We start from the raw sequence: 18341 nt of genomic DNA, 5'->3' as shown, positions 1-18341 counted from the left end.
GCAAACAGAATGCTAGTTCTTCCTTTCAATATTGCAGCAAGGAGAAAATTTAGAGAAAGATAAAAAACAAAAAGTCAAAATTGTCTCTGGGGATGCTGAGAGCAAAGAAAAAAGGCCCTAATTCCAACAGGAAATCCTCCCTGTAATCCATCTGTGCCTGTCTAGGGCTGGGTGTGTGTGCTCAGTGGATCCCACATGCCCCCTGCTGCCCAGTGTCTCCTCTGAAGGGGAGGTTTGTGTCTGGGCTCACACTGACTTCCCTTCACTGTGTTCCTTGCACAGTGATACATGGCCATGTTATCAGCAGTCACGAAGCTCAGCTGCAGGGAGAACTGATTCTTCGATGTGTCTCTGGTGATGGAGAGTCGGCTTTGGAAGGATGGGTTATAACATGTACTACCCTCATAGCATATCTCTCCCATCCACTGCAGCCCCTTCCCTGCGTGGTGGCCAATCCAGTTCCAGCAGTAACCACTGCTTGTGATGGAGACACCAGAGACAGTGCAGGTGAGGGACAGCTTCTGGGAGAGCTTCACCAGTCCTGGACCCATCTCCTGAAACTGCACCTGGGACAGGACGCCTGCAAACAAAAACAGATGGTGCCTATCAGTCACTTGAAGTCACACCCATCCCCATATACGCAGGTCAGATATCTGAATCTCTCACCTTGGGGAACTGTCACCAGGCACAGGAGAACACACAGCAATAGCATCTTTAGACCACAGCTCTGCTTTCCCAAGAAACTCACAGCCGAGTCTGAAGAGAACTGATAGCTTTCCAAGCCTAAGGGTGAGAATTTCATGAAGAAACTGTATTGTACTTCATCTGCTCTATAGTCCTGCAGTTAATCATATGTTACACAGTGGGCCACTTAAGAGAAACCCAATCCAGTTGATACTGACTCAGGGTGATCCTGTAGGACAGTGTAGAATTGCCCCCATGAGTTTCCGAAACCATAATGCTTGATAAGAGTGTCTAGCCTCACTTTGCTCCCGGGGAGCAGCTGGTAGGTTTGAACTGCCGACATGGCAGTGATCAGCCCCACACTTAACCTCTACACTGCCAGGCTTGCCCATAGCTGAACAATAGGCTGGCCTATAGGCCGGGGTGAAAGCAAGTAACACCAAGGGGGAACGTGCTCCTCAGCCTTCAACCCTAAGAGATCAGACGGGCAGCATTTTCCCTAAAGCAAGTGTCTGAAGGCAGAAGGAGCAGGCAAGCTGCAGAGTGGAAAGGGGATGAGAGTAGGGAGAGATCACAACCAATGTCATGAAACGTGGTATAAATTGTCCAATGGGAAAAGAACTGGCGTTGTTGGCTTTCACCTAAACCACAAGGAACTGTTCAAAAGCGTGAAGGAAAACTGCCCAGTGGGCATGCCATGGCCTAACTGCTAGGATTTAATAGTTTTAGGAGACAGAAGTCATAACATGTCAGGGTGCAGCGGTGATCTGTCAAGAGGCCATTTTGTGCACTGCCACCATGATGCCATCGTGTTTCTGGATCATAATGTTCCCGTTATCTGACTCTAGACACACCACAGGGATATCAGTGGGGTCAGAGGTTAGCTTAACTGCTTGCTGAGCTAATACTGATAGCACTCCAGCATGCTCATCCGATAGGGTCCCACGGCAGCCCAGGTTCAGTCCTTGTGAATCTGTGCACAGGACGCTGACAATGGATAGATTCTTCATTGTGTCCTCCAGGAGCTGCTCCAAGGTCGTCTCCACCCCACCCACGGCCCGTGAGACCCGCTGCGCCTAAAGTGTTTTTTTTTAAAAAAACACCATAGAAAAAATAACCCTGCTACTTTCTTGCTTCAATTATTTTGAATAGAAGTGTGCTTTAAGTCATTTTCTTTTTCTGTGGAAAGAATTGAGGCTAAACTCTTGTGTTAGTCTGGGTACTTTAGAGAAATAAATCCACAGCAACTCATGTATAAGAGAGTTTTATATAAAGGTTAAGTGCACATCAAGAAAACATCCCAACCCAGTGCTGTCCAAACCCCAAAGTCCAACATTAACCCATTAACCCATATGCACAACACCAGTCCACAAAGACCTCTTCTATCTCACAAAACAGACACAATGATGCTAACTGCAGGAGAAAAACTGAGTCAGTGAATGGGTAAACCTTCTTAATCATGCCTTATTTATACTCAATTTCTTACACCTTGATGATTCGGGAAAATCAGCTGCAGATCGGTTTTGGCACCCTAAATCTAATTCACAATTTGCCATGGCTAAATGGAAAGATCCTATAAACAATTCATGGCACGGACCAGACCCAGTACTTATCTGGGGAAGAGGCTCCGTTTGTGTCTATTCTTAAGAGCATAATGCAGCAAGATGGCTACCAGAAAGACTGGTCAGACAAATGGATCATAAACCTGAAGTAATACCCTCCAGGGAGGAGTCAACCCCCTGAGAGATCGTTCTCGTTTTGTGTTTTTACAGGTTCAACAAATATACATTAGCCCAAAGACCCTTCTACTCACAGATGTGGACCTTCACCTCTTGTCTTGGAATCAGAATCGCAGCAATCACGCCCCGCTTGCTGCAGTCCCAACCTCCAACCCTATTTCTTATAATACCAACACCACCCCGCCTCCCCAAACTCCTATAATTGTCAATGATGTTCCCCTTTATTTACCTCCTGGCACAACCCGAATTCCGTTTTGTTACTCTGCGCCGTCCTCATCCCTTTGTAATAACTCTCTCACACTCACAACAGAAGCAGTTGCACCCAATGGCTTTTTCTTCTGGTGTAATCATACCCTCACAAAACATTTGAATGCTTCCCTTCCGTCTTCCTTATGGTGTATGCCTGTTACTTTGGTTCCCCAATTAACTGTTTATACCACTGCTGAATTTCAATCTAAAATTTCCCCTCACCCCCTTTACAAGTCAAAAAGAGCTATTTTTCTCTCTGTCCTAATGGGCCTTTCATTGGCCTCCTCTGTTGCTGCTGTTGGTTTTGGAGGAGGAGCACTTGGACATTCAATCACCACCACCAACGATCTCGTCGCCCGCCTTCAAGAAGCTCTGGATAACTCTACACAGTCTCTGGCGTCTCTCCAACGACAAATCAACTCTTTAGCTCAAGTTGTTCTGCAAAACCGGCGTGCGCTTGACCTTATTACACCCGAAAAGGGGGTACTTGTCTGTTTTTACAAGAAGAATGTTGTTATTATATTAATGAATCGGGATTAGTTGAGGAACGGGTGAACAATCTCAATAAGATCAGCAAGGAACTACTTAATTTCGGACGCCCCAAATTTGCTCAACTCAATGAATTGGTGGTCGTCGCAGTTATTTTCGTTTCTTGCCCCCTTCATAGGGCCGGTAATTGTTTTGCTTGTTGTAATTTCTTTGGGGCCCGTCATCTTTAACAAACTTATGTCTTTTATCGAACAACAAATAGAGGCCATCCAGACCAAGCCAATACAGGTTCAATACCATCACCTTGAGATGATTAGTCGGGGTGGCTCGGTATCTGACGATGAGTATGCATCACCAGTAAGACCCTCTGCCCTTACGAGATGAGTTGGATAGCCAATGACAGGTAAGACTTGTTGCCCCTGACACCAACCTAAGACAGGCCTTTGTTCGCCTCCACCTAAGGTGAAGAAGATGGGTTCACAGAAGCCGAAGACTGGTAAGGGTCGGAGCCGCACCTGGCAACCTAAGACAGGCACAACTCCCTAAGGGGATCTTTCATTTCCTAAATACATAAACAAAAAAGGAGGACCTGTTGGGAGCCGATGGCCATTAAGACCTTGGCCTCAGACACGTGGCAGAAACTTGGCCACTTTCTAACAGCAAGCCTTTGTTTCCTGCCCAACTTCTCCCCCACATTCCAAGCTACATGCTCAGTAGCGTGGGCAGTTGTGATAACTGACCTTGTTGCCATTAGTCAAAGTACTGAGCACCCACTGAACTGCAGTTATAACATATTAGGAACATAGTGATAAGTTCACCCGGTAAGCCTTAATTTGCATGCGGACGTCACCACAGATGTCTTTGAGTACTGTTGCACACCCTTTTTACCTTATTAGGAACATGTAGCCAATTGGCTGTTACACAGTAAAAAATTGTGCCTCCCACTTCCTTCTCTGTTGTAAATATATACCTGGAGTTTTGGCGAAATAAACGGGCTTGATCAGCTCTTGTCTTGCCCCACGTCTTTGTGTCTTTTTTCCATCCAGGTTTGTTGCCCCTCCAGATCACCGCGTGAGGGTCTCGCTGGATGAGACTCCAACAAAACCCCAGAAGCAACAAAGCCCACATGGAAGCAGCACACCAACATGTGTGATCATGAAGGGTCGAGGGGACCAGGTTTAAAACAACAAAGGCGGGGGGTGGGGTGGAATATCACATGACCATGAATGAGGGGAGTGCATGATGGGGACCCAATGCCAATCTGTAAACAGCTGGACATCCCTTGCAGAGGGGTAGTGCGGAGGAGATGAGTCACTCAGGGTTCAGGGTAGCAACCATGAAACTCATAACCTTCTTCTAGTTCTTGAATGCTTCCTCCCTCCCAATTATCATGATCCCAATTCTGCCGTGCAGAACTGGTTAGACCAGAGGATGCACAGCAGTGTAGTAGTGATCTGGAAACACAGGGAATCTAGGACGGATGAACCCCTCAGGACCAGTGGTGACAGTGGCGACACCGGGAGGCAAGGGAGTGTAGAAAGGGGGAAGCGATCTCAGGGATCTATGTGTAACCTCCTCTCTGGGGGATGGGCAACAGGCAGGTGGGTGAGGGGAGATGCTGGGTAGTGTAAGATAGGATAGAGTAATAATTTATAAGTTATTAAGGGTTCAAGGGGGGGGGGAGAGGAGGGGAGGGGAAAAAAGGAAAACGAGCCGATTCCAGGAATCCAAGTGAGGTAATTCAAGCTCAAAAGGACAGGTATAACATGAGTCCCCTGAGGTAAGTACAATCAGCATGACAGGAATAGAAGAGCAGACACTTATCTCGCAATAAACGGGTAGAAGCATAGATAGTTGGGGAGAGGGCAGACCACATCCAGGGAGGTAAATGAGAGCACAACATAAAGAATGGGAAGGGGTGCAGGAGGAGGGAGAATCAGTGTCGGGAGAAACTGAGTTGATGACACGGGGGGTAGGGGGGACAGGGCACTAATCCAACCAGGGGGAGAGTATTGATTATATCTCCACAGAACTGAAATGTGCATACAGACTCCACCATGACATGCCAAACCAGGAGGCCAACGTAACACGCAGAGGAACTCACAAAAAGACTGGACTATCTTTCCGGCCCCAACCAGAATCAGCCTGACCCCCAACATGGAAGGGAGTGCCACAGAAAATGAAAACAGATCATCTGGTGAGGGAAAGGGACTGACCTACCAAACCCTTAACGAAACAAGCAAATGAAGGGGGAGCACATTAGGGCCCACTAAGCTCAGAGGACAATAGCCCAGCCCGGAGCGGCCAATGTACAGAGAGGACCATATGTCTGGCCCCACTGTGACATGCAACATCCAGCATTGACCAAAGGCCCTAAATGGGACAGCACTGGAGACACAGTGTGGGATGTGTCACCGAGCTGACCCCACCACATTGAGGCAAAACACTGGGGGCGTGCAATAGAGCAGCGGGGAAAGCAGAGCAAGGAGGTCCCGAATGAGTATCAAGGGTGGACTTTGGGGCCAGGGTATGGCACCCCATCAGACAAGTCCGGAAAAGACTCCTAAAAGTCAACAAACGGAACTTTTCTTTCTTTTTTTTCCTTCTTTTAGATTTTGTATGTCAGTGGCTTTTTAGTTTGTTAGTTGTCAGTGTTGCTGCCGTCATCACTGTGTCCTAATGTACCACTTTGTTTGGTGCTGTTGAGGCCACTGACAATTTTATGTGCATATTATTATCTTTGCAGGTCTATCTAGATAAGATAGGCTGGATAAACAATGTGAAGAATAAAACCACAGGACTAAGGGTTGCGGGGGGGGGGGGGGGGGGGGGGAGGGGGACATGGGAGAGTGGGAGGTGGGGTAAGGGAGGAGGTGTTGGCTAATGCAGGGACAAGGGAACAATGAGCAGTTCAAAACCAGGGGCAGGGAGGGGATGGGAGGACTGGTATGGAGGGACCAAGGGCCATGTAACTGAGAGGAATTACTGAAACAGAATGAAGGCTGAACATGTAGGGGGCCTCCCTGAACGCGATCAGCTGTCAGTCTGGCAGTAGGCCCCACTCCCTGCTGTTAAAGACAATTGACGCCTGCAGTCATCTATCTGTTTCCGGTAGGTGGGGTTTAAACCCTAATGATAATGGTTCCTATGGAGATCCAGAGAACAGGTCAAGCAAGGTCAAGCTGCCATACTAAACCTAGGATTCCCCCCTTCTTGTCACATGTATATCCCCAATCCCTCCTCTTCCTATTGCATGTATGTCCCTAGACCACCCCCTCTCATTACTGTATTACCTATAGGACAGCCCCTTCCTGTGATGTATGTCCTCACCTGTAATTGGGGGGCTTGCATGTCCCCAGTGAATAGAAAAAGCCTGGGCTGACATTAAAAATCTCTCTCTCTTTTCCTCCACGTGGACCATGAGGCGGGGCTGGGGTGAACATACTACCATGAATTGTGCCTGACTCCATTTATTTCAATATTTCTATTCTATCTTTCATGCTCTCAATTACTTTACTATGATCTTTACTTATCGCTGTATAATTGCGCCTCCCGGACCCGTAATAATGTGTTACGGGCTGGATTCCTCTGACAGCAAGCATGTACATATGTAAATATATTTATGATTATGGTGGAAATAGATTTATGTGCATATATTTATAGGTTTAGTAGTTGGGAAGCAGGTGGACATTGGGCCTCCACTCACACATTCCCTCAATACTAGAACACTTTGCTCAGCTAAACGTTCATTCCATGATACCCACCTTCCTGACATGATCGCTGAAGACAAACGTGTGCATAAGCAAATGTGGTGAAGAAAGCTGATGGTCACAGGCTATCAAAAGATATAGCATCTGGGGTCTTAAAGGCTTGAAGACAAACAAGCAGACATCTTGGAAGCAACAAAGCCCACAGAGAAACACACAAGCCGTGTGATCATGAAGTGTTGAAGGGATCAGGTAGCAGACACCAAAGAACTAAAACCGTCATTGTGTGCTCACCTTCCCCATATAAACACTGAAGACCAACGTGTGCATAAGTACGTGTAGTGAAGAAGGCTGATAATGCCCGGCTATCAAGAGATATAACGTCTGGGGTCGTAAAGGCTTAAAGGTAAACAAATGGCCATCTAGCCCAGAAGCAACAAAGCCCACATGGAAGAAGCACACCAGCATGTGTGATCACAAAGGGTCGAGGGGACCAGGTATCAAGCACCAAAGGGGGGAAAATCATATCGTGAATGAGGGGAGTACACAATGGGAACCTAATGCCCATCTGTAGACAACTGGACATACCTTGCAGAGGGGTAGTGGGAAAGAGCTGAGTCATTCAGGGTGCAACGTAGCCTTGATGAAACTCACAAGGTTCCTCTAGTTCTTAAACGCTCCCTCCTCCCACTATCACGATCCCAATTCTACCTTGAAAATCTTGTTAGACCAGAAGATGCACAGCTGTGCAGATGGGAACTGGAAAAACAGAGACTCCAGCACAGATGAACCCCTCAGGACTAGTGGTGAGAGTGGAGATACCCGGAGGGAAGAGGGAAGGGGAAACCGATGACAAGATCTACATATAACTTTCTTCCTTGGAGGATGGGCAACAGAAAAGTGGGTGAAGGGAGATGCTGGGGAGGGAGAGGGAAAAAAAGAAAGAAAAATGGCAGCTGATACCAGGAGCCTAAGCAGAAAGCGAGAGTTTTGAGAATGATGAGAGCAACTTATGCATAAGTGTGCTTTACACAATTGCTGTAGGTGTGGATTGTGATAACAGTTGTATGAGCGGCAATAAAATGATTTTTTAAAAACCCAAAAAACAATACGTGGTAAAAACTGTGCATCAATGTATGCATATGTTTCCAAGTTATCATGTGTATAAAATTCATAAATGAGTGGTTTTTACAGTACCTATGGTGTTTTAAAATACTGTAGAAAGTGTACTTAGATGAAATTCTATGCTTTCATGGAAAGAATGATAACAACAATAATTTTGTTCTCCCTTCTCCCTCACTGCACTTAACAAGAGGTTTGACATCTGTGTATGCCCATCCCAAATAACCCATGTCAACTAGTTCTATTCTTATGTGGATTTTTGTGTCCCCTTACTGTATCTCCCATATCATAAAAGTGACTTGTTCTCAGTGGCCATAGAGTTCAACTACCGGGAGAAGCATTATGTGGACTTGCTTCTGGAGTTCTTGTCAACCTGAGATGGCACTTAGAGATGATGCATAGTATGTGTGTTAGTCCAGGTAGACTAGAAACAAATTCATGGAAAGAGCTTTATATATAAGAGGAACTGAATATTTAGGAAAATCCCAGCCCAGTCCAGATCAAGTCCATAAGTCTGATATTAGCCCATATGTCTGATACCAATCTGTAAATTCCTCTTCAAACTCATGAAGCACATGCAATCTGGTCGAATGCAGGAAGATCACAGGCCAGGGGGTGGAAAGTCTTGTGGATCCAGTGGCGGTTGAGGCATTTCAGCACTGGCAGACATCACCACATGGCTCCTTCAGCTCCGGACCTCTAGCGTAGCTCCATGTGTCTTGTCAATGGAAATATCTCACAGGGAGTGAGCCTGTCTCCGGCCTCCAGTGAGCTATTTTATCTCCTCCTCACCTCCAAATGAGATCACCAAACTGTGACCTGAATGACACACTAAAATTCACCCCTTCAATCAAAAGACTCTCATATTAGCAGCAGATTATGTAACTACCTCTGCTACCAATGCTTACTGTTAATAGATATCCTGACTCCTTCAGAAAGTGCAAGTGATCCAGCTCTTGCAATATTACCTAGACAAGGAAAATAGTAACTGATGACAACTAATAGACGCCTCATTCATGTCCACATATTTTGAGAATCTCTTGACACTCACATGGAAAACACTCAGAGGAAAATCTTGGTTTCTGGACAAGGTCCTTGGTTCCTAGAGAATCTTGACCAGAGCTTGAAGCTTGAAGAGTCTTATCAAGTTTTAAAATTTAATCTGGATGGTCATCTACATGTTAAAACCCCACATGTAAACTAGGCAAGTGTCAGGACTGCCCTCCATTTGGTGTCAGAAACTAGATGGAAAATCAGCCCTCCCTCCCCAGTGGTAGACCTCTGGTTGTTAAGAATTTAGGGGTCTCCTGTAGTAGGTCATTGAAATGGCTGGTCCACAAAGACAGCGCTGTCCCTGAGAATTGTGAGTGGACATGCAGCCCCTACCACGATGCACCAAACCATGAGGACATCGTGGCCACATGGAAGGGTGCATGAAAAGAGAGAACTACTGGGCTGGCCCCAGTCAGAGCCAAACTGACCCACTCCTGGGAAGTGGGTGTGGCAGAGAGCAGAACTGAACCTACAGGTTGGGGCGAGGGGCCAGCATGCCACAACCACATGGAGGCAGACAAAGAGGGAGGAAGAGAAAGAGAGAGCCAGACTGGACCCCATGCTGGCATACAAGGCTTCCAGGATGAAGTCCCTCAGGGAGGCTAATGGGACACAGAGGGGACTGGGCAACCGACAACAACACATCACGCTGTCCCCTTACTGGAGCACACTGCAACAGAGGACAATTCTGGGGACACATGGGGGAAAGTAGCACAGTCTGAACCCCCCAAAATAGAACGATTCGAGTAAGGAACATACCAGATCAGCAGCTGGAGCAGGCAGAGTTATGAAGCCACTGAGGAGCCCCCAAGGGGTGCTCCAGGCCGGGAGGGGCAGCACCTGGACAGTCTTGAAGGCCAGGGAACAGATCTAGGATTTTTGTATATTTCTTCTGTACATGTGCAGAGGCCTAAAGTTCATCCCCTACCCCTTATTTATTTACTATTTCAATTTTTAGAAATCAGTTTTGTCTATTAATAGTCGATGTACCTACCTATATAGGATAGGCACATGAGGCATGCCTGAGGCAAGAGCAGTTGGAGCAAAGGTCTCAGGGAGACCTGGGAGTTGGTGTGGTGGGTGAAGGGGGAGGTGAGCAGGCTGCACCATGGATGGGAAAAATGTGGGTGTTGGAGTCAACAATACAGAGAAGGTAGGGATACAAGGCAGGGGGTGGAGGGTGTCGGAGCAACAGCAAACTGGCTAAGAGGAGGTACCAAGAGGCAGAAATAAGGGGGAAATGACAGTGGGGCAGGGGGAAGGTAAGAGGAAACAGAGGAAGGACAAAGGAAGCAAAGCAATGGATAAAGGTATAAACATGGTGTACATATGTAACTACATTAATCCACAAAAATAGAGGTATTGATATATGGCAATACAATGTGGTAGGGGATGGACTTTTGCCCTGTGCGCATATCCTCTCTCAATACAAGAACACTTTGTTCTAGCTAATCGGCAGTCTGAGATGATCACCCCCAGGACACAATCACTGAAGACAAAATGAGCGCATAAGCAAATGTAGAGAAGAGGGCGATGGTGACCGGCTATTAAAAAAATATAGCACCTGGGTGCTTAAAGGCTTGAAGTTACACAAGCCACAATTCAGCAGTGAGGCAACATGTCCACATGATAGAAACATACTGCTGGTGCGATCATGAGGAGTCATAGGGACCTGGTAGTAGGCATCAGCAGACACATTACAAACAAAAATATATTGTTGTGAACAAAAGGGGTTGGAGCAGAGTTCCAAATCCCATCTGTAGACAGTGGAATAATCTCCCCACAGAGGGCCCACAGGGAGGGGATGAGTAACCAGGGTGCAGTAAATCATCGATAAAACACAGTATATTCCTCTGGTTCCTTGAGACTTCCTCACCCCCGCTATGATGACCCCAGTGCTGCTTCCCATTCAGACTAGATTGGAGCATGTACAAAGGCATAAAAAGGGATGGGAACTCCCACCACATGGAATCTAGGAACAAGGGGGGGAATAGTGATGCCAGAAGGGTATGGGGGTGAGGAGGTGAGAAAGAGGGAACCGATTGCAATGATTGAGACATAACCATACACTCCTCTACAGGGGGAAGAACCACGAAAAACATGGGGCCAGGGAGACAGCGGTCAGTGTGAGAGATGAAAATAATAATGTACAATCTATCAGGGGGTTATGAAAGTGGTAGGGGGTAGGAGAAAAGAGCTGATATCAAGAGCTCAATAGAATGTAAATATCTACAAAAGAATGAAGGCAACATATGCACAAACATGCCTGATTCAATTGATGTTGTATGAGCCCCCAATACAATGATTTAAAAAAAGAAGAAGAAGCCTGCTTTAATTAAGAAAGACTTTCTGGCCTCCTTTCTCATTTCTAAGCACACATCTGTCTTCATCCTAATTTAGCACTACTTCCAAGAACATTGGGACAACACATATAGTAGAGAATTTTGTTTAAAAGGAACCACAAATTGGAGATTCAACCTTGGGCAAATCTCTCAGCATCCCACTGGATCCTTTACCTGGACAATGGCCAGGAGAATAACACACACCCTGGATGAGAGGTGGAATGAAGGGAGTCACCACCTTCCCAGATGATTTACTACCAAGGGGTTTAAAAACTTTGTGGATTAATTGAATATTATTGAAATTATATCATAATCTTTGAAAGAAGATTGCATTTTCCATGAACATGCTAAGCCTCATGTAGTTGTCTTCAGTATAACAATCCATATTGTTAATGCCTTACGTCAAGAAATAGTTTTGTGTGTGTGTGTGTGTGTTTAAAAAGGTGAGAAAATTTAGAGTTAGACTTCGTTAGAGAGTTTATGAGGAAATAATATTTCAGATGGTAGATTATTGAGTGTTTAAAGTGTTTACAATGCTCCTTTCCCCACTCCATCACTGGTAGTCCACATTTCCAGAAGAAATCAAACTGCAGTGTGCATACCATCTCCTCCTCTAAACAGGTAACTGAGACTTGAAGCTTGTCACCACATCCGGAAATCTTTGGAGCTAATGGTACAGGAAGGGGTATGATACCAATTGTATGGACCATCCTTCTCTCATAATCACTCCTAAATAACATCTTAAGTGAGAACGCTGTGACAAGTCAGGAACATTAAGAGGACATTCTTCCAGAAATTCCATGATGGACATGATCTGAATGGAAGGGCAGAAAAGGAAGACAAATCCATGCTGTAAGCAAATGTTATCACTCTAAGGACACTTTGCTGAGGATCAATGATTCATTGTTAATAGTAAAATACATCTAATATTTCACTGATTTTTTACATTTAAAATGGGCTCTTATTTGTTTATATTCATTCCTTTGGATAAATACCTGTCCATTAATAGTATATAGTTACTGCTTTTATAAATTACCATCAGAACTCCCCATGGGGAGATGAAATAATTGAATTCCCACAGATCCTCTATCTAGACAATCCTTCCATTAGCTTTATCACAATTATGAATCCAGGAACAGTGGTAACATAGCCTATAATGCTTCTTTTTTCCTGTGGCAATGCATTCATGAAGAATAGAGAGAGGAAAAAATCATCATAATTCAAAGTCATCTAAGGTTGTAGTCACAATAAAAGGAGGAACCTTCTGGATGTTGTTCTTTGTGGATTTAAAAGAAACCAAAGGTACTGATAAGGATCACATTTATCCTCCCATGAATCTAGCTTTGGGGTAGTTGCTTGGTCCAGTGCGTACTGAGAGCCCCTTGCTGACAACCTATCATTACTCTCAGGCCAGATGTGTCTTATAACCACTCTGGGTCTCCCAAAATATTATCTCTCCTGGTTCTAGTGGTTCAGTTTGCAGTCTGTAGTTAGTACCTGGAGCTGTCTTTTTACATATCCTGGGCATGGATGGTTGAGCTACATGTGTGGTCAGCACATCTGTTATTTCTGATCATTCTCCATGGTAGACTTATCCCACCTTTCTCTGTAAACAATCTTAGTCAGTTTTCATCACAGCTGCTCACTGTATTTCCATGCAGTTTTATTTTCATGATGTCCCAGAGTTATAAATATGTGGATCATAAACAAATCATGAGGCATAGAGTAAACTCAGATTCTGTGAGGTAATTCAAGATGACACAAGAAATAACCCTCCCCAGCCTTTTCTGCACTTGGTCTGCGAAATGATAGGGCTGATGTCTCTGGTGTAAGGGCTTCCTTCCTGTGGAGGTTTTGTGTGTGAGCTCCTATTGACTTCCCTTCACTGTGGCCCGTGCACAGTAATACATGGCTGTGTCCTCAGTTTGCAGGCTATTCATTTGTAGATACACTGTGCTTTGGGGGTTATCTCTGGAGATGGTGAACCGGTCCTTCACAGAGTCTGCATATATTGTCTTACTGCCATCATACCATATAACTCCCACCCACTCTAGTCCCTTCCCTGGAGCCTGGCGGATCCAGTGAATGCCATAACTGCTGAAGGTGAAACCAGTGCCTACACAGGAGAGTCTCAGGGATCCACCAGGTTTTCTCAGGTCTCCTCCAGACTCCACCAGCTGCACCTCACAATGGCCACCTGCAAACATACACATTGGATTCAGGAAACCCTGTCTTTCCACCCAGCTTTGCCCATAGAACAATCAGCTCTTATTATTCCCTAACCTTGTTGAATGATGAAAAGGATCCCCCAGAGCAATTTGAGCTTCATTCCGGGGCTTTGGGGTCAAGGAAGCTTGAAAACAGCACTGAACTTGCTGCAGGATTCCTTGTCGAGTGCTCCAGGGACAGGTTCTGCATAGAGCTTATGCAATGAGGACGGGGGCCCTGTTTGCATGCCCCTCCCTCCCTGTCAAGAGTTATTTGATTCCAGTGTCATACAAAGAACAGATCTCTGGCTAGAAAAGTGCCTTGGGCGCATGGAGGGAGGAGTGAGTGCAGCAACATTCACAAGAGGAGTCTCCTATCAAGTCTGACTCTATCTATGAACTGAAGCACGGAGGGAGACACTCATGGAGCTACCAGTGGTCACAGGTGGTGTTACAAACATCACGCACACATGGACCCTTCCTTGTGATTTCCCCACAGCCAATTCTTCCCAATTCTTGTTCTGGTTTTTAGTTTATATAGACTTGTTGGAAATTCAAAGTTAATGTCTAAGTATTGGTTCAGCATGAAAAAGTAGAGGAATGAAAATTGCAATTAGTATTTTCTGTTATGAAATAATATGATGATGATGTTTCCTCTTTTATTCAGCAATGATAAAGAGAAAAGAGATAATGCTTTTTAAAGATTTATTGACAGGTGAATAAAAAGATATATTTTTCATTATCTTACATTTGTAGTTATTTATATTGGCACTTATATTTGCTTTGTAGTCAATGTTATATAATAAGTTTATTTATAATGACTCATTATAAAATTTTAAAAATACATATACAAGGAAATGTTTCTCAAAAGCATCACCTTAGAAAAAAATGAAGCTCCATAGTTAATATCTTATTGGCTATAATTATTGTAAGAAAACATCATGATACAAACATCAAATTAAATGATGTGAAAAATGCCATATGAATAGATTTATATTTTACTAAGTATGGGAATTTTTTTAGGTAAATGTATGTTTAGTGTGTGTTAGATACGTGAATAAGAACACGAATGTTTCGTGGGAAAGATGTTTTCTGTGCAGGAAAAGGAAATAGACTAAATTTAGAAATCCTTCCTCAGGCTCCCTATGCACCTTGTCACTACAGTGGATTCTCATTGCCCTTGAAGCCCACTTAACAACCTTGCTAAGGTGTATATTTGTCTGAGTTCTCAACACACTCCTCTTCCTGTCAAATACAAAGTCATATGCTCACAACTCACAGATCTCACTGCAGAGAAACTGGTTTCTGGACAGAACCATTGAGCATGAAAGTCTTCTCTGGGATGATGTTTGCAGACTGTCCTGCAATAAAGCCTGTAGTGTGCTCTGTGGCTGCACTGAGCACAGGAGGTGTCCACACAAAGGAGGCCAAGGCAGTAAGGCATGGAGCTCCGTAGATACACTTTGAGACTCAGAAGAAAGAGACTATACAGGATTCAGGTGTGCCCGATCCATACCATCTTATTTTCAGTTTCCCCATATGCATGGAAGTTGGACAGTGAAAGGAAACTCAAAAATAGGAATTGGTGCATTCAAATTATGTTTCTGGTAAAGATTGTTGAAAATAACATGACTTTTCAGAAGAAAAATTAACCTACCTTGGAAGGACAACCTGAGAGATACTTAGAAGCAAGAACGATGAGCCTTATCCTCATGTATGTTGAACATGTCATCATGAGGAAACAGGCCCTGGGGAAGGACATTCTTATTGTTAATGTTGGACAGCAAAATAAAAAGGGGGGAGGGTGATCATCTAGAGATGGATTGACACAGTGGCTGATCCCATGGGCCCATACAGAACAGTACTTGTGAGGGTGGCAAAGGACTGAGCAGCATTTGATCCTCTTGCACAGAGGCTCTAGGAGCCTGAAAGGACTCAAAGACACCCAACAATAGCAACTGCAACCTATTTCGTTGGTCCTGGAATTGATTCAGATGACACATGTTAAGAAACAAATACTTAGGGAAGCTATTTTAGGAATTTTTACTAAACATACATATACTTCTTGTCTTGAGTAACAAACTAGGTTTCAGATGATGAAAACCTACGTCTTTTATGGTTCACACTTTCTTATATGATCATTCCAGGTTGAGAAGTGCATTCTAGGTTCATACCCTTCTATTTCCTTTAAAAAATGTTATGGCTCCATTGTCCCCAGTAGATCTTGCTTGCCTTTGAGTTGTTGTGGGACAGAGTCTGGTCATTACTTCTGAACATGGCAATCTAATTCGTCCATTTATTGAAGAAACCCTTCATTGGATGAATTTATCACTCTTTTAGAATATCAGTTTTCATTAGATGTATAAGTTTGTATTTATACTTTTAATTTCATTACATGGGTCGAAATGGGGTCCCCTTATCACCAATTAAATCCAGCAAGAGGCTGCATAGAGGAAATGGACATTCAAGTGTAGTTTGTGCCTTAGGTGTGCACACGCAGCGAGGATTAACTGTGGCTTACTCATGAATTTCTGTGCATTACATGTTTCAAATACATGTGTGATCATTAAAATAATAAAGCTTGAACACAGAATTATCAAACAGAGTATTGTATCCTCAGATTTACATTATGAACTGTAAAATCAGTTGTAAAGCACTAAGGCCCTTTCTTTATTAATGTCCACAGGGAACACATAGGAGAAAATACTGATGTTAGCTGATGAGTCAGTTATGACTTCTAGAGATCCTAAATACAACAACAATGAAACACCACCCGGTGCTGAGGCAGTCTCACAATCGTTCTTATATTTGAGCCTAAGGTTGTCACCCCTGTGTCCATCTGTCTTTTCCAGAATCTTCCTGTTTGAGTGAATGAAATACCTGTAGTGAAATATAAACCTATTATTGCATACATATTATCAAACACACAATCTCATACATGTGAAATGTGAACATCCACTAGCAGGAAACTCACATAATGACATTTGTATTCTAACAGTCTTATTTATATACTCTGAACAAATTAGCACATCTACTAGAATTAACAAACCGTCATACAGTACTCACTCAGATTAATAAATATACATGCATTCACATAAGAAAGGAAAACACAAAGGCACATACTAAAATATACTATAGTAATAATAATAATAAAATAAATGCAGACCAGACTACAAATTCTGTCACATAGTATAACATATTAACGCAATGAGTAGTTCATGTGTATTAGCACACACAAAAACACAGACATAAAGTAGATAAAAGAACATATACACCCTGGCCCCAGCATCAAAAATTAAGTGGATTCCTGCCCCTCCCCCAAAAAGAATTAGTTTCAAAGGATGACATTGATTCTGCAGCTCTGGGAGATGGACATATCTGATCAGAGCACACGGGAGCAGATGAAGGGGCAGAAGGAGAGAGTGGAACACAGCCTGGCCCACCAGGCCGTGAGGATGATATTCCTGAATAGAGCAGCCAGTCCACAGAGAACAACATGGCTGGCCCCACTATGAGAAATGATGTCCCTCAGTGACTAAGGACGATACAGGGAACAGCACCAGAGACACACTGTGGGAATGGCACCTGACCTGATCCCACAACACTGAGGCAAAGCACTGGGGAATGCAGTGGAACAGCAAGGGAATGGAGTGACAAGGTCCCCAGGGAATGCTGAAAATGGACTCTGGGGCCAGGGCGTGGTGCACCAATGGACTGGACTGGAAAACACTCCTAAAGGCCAACAAACAATCCTTGAACTAACTACAATCTTTTCTTTTGTGAAGTGTTTTGTTTTGTTTTGTTCTTTGTCAGTGGTTTGTTTTTGTTGTTTTGTTGTCTGGTTGTATACTGTTGCTTTGTTTTCTTCTGTCTTGTTTTCGTGTATGTTAGTGTCTCCACAGGTCTGTCTGAATAGGACAGGCTGGATGAACTATCTGGAGGAAAAACAATGTGACCGACAGTTCTGGGGGGACTTGGGGTGGGGGGTAGGGGGGTAAGGAAGTGGTGTTAACAAACACAGGGACAAGGGAACAACATGGGACCCAAAAATGGTAGTGAGGGGGAAGTGGCAGGCCTGGTGGGGAATGATCAAGGGTAAGGTTACGTAGAGAAGAGGTATAGCTGTAACCCAGGTGGAGACGGAGCATGGTAGTAGGGCAGGAGGAAAGTCAAGGGAGATGGAGGAAAGAGCTAGGAGTCAAGGGGCATTTATGGAGGTCTAGACAAAGACATGTACATGTAAATATATATATGAGGATGGAGAAATAGATCTATGTGTCTATATTTATAGGTTTAGTATTAAGGTGGTGGAAGAACCTTGGGCCTCTACTCAAGCACTTGCTCAATGCATGAATACTTTCTTTTATTAAATTGGCACTCTACGATGCTCACCCTCCCAACACAACTGCTGAAGCCAAAGTGGGTGAACAAGTAAATGTGGTGAAGAAAGCTGATGGTGCCCGGCTATCAAAAGAGATTGTAGCTGGGGTCTTAAAGGCTTGAAGACAAAGAAGCGGCCGTCTAGCTCAGAAGCAACAAAGCCCACATGGAAGAACACACCAGCCTGTGTGATCGGGTGGTCCCGAAGGGATCAGTTATCAGGCATCAAAGAACAAAAAAATCATATCATTGGCTGCACACCTCCATGATATGATCGCCGAAGACAAACGGGTGCATAAGCAAATGTGGCGAAGAAAGCTGATGGTGCTCGGCTATCGAAAGAGATAGTGTCTGCAGTCTTAAAGGCTT

At 44.3% G+C, this 18341-nt stretch overlaps 1 pseudogene; it reads right to left on the bottom strand.

Annotated features, from left to right (window-relative positions):
- Positions 1 to 1454: 1454 nt before the first annotated feature.
- Positions 1455 to 18341, bottom strand: part of LOC142430522 (ragulator complex protein LAMTOR5 pseudogene) — a 35958-nt pseudogene continuing 19071 nt past the window's right edge.

Source organism: Tenrec ecaudatus, chromosome 17 (assembly GCF_050624435.1).
Source record: "Tenrec ecaudatus isolate mTenEca1 chromosome 17, mTenEca1.hap1, whole genome shotgun sequence".
Taxonomy (NCBI): domain Eukaryota; kingdom Metazoa; phylum Chordata; class Mammalia; order Afrosoricida; family Tenrecidae; genus Tenrec; species Tenrec ecaudatus.
Note: the sequence above shows the minus strand (reverse complement) of the source record. Positions and strands in the feature narration are given on the sequence as shown.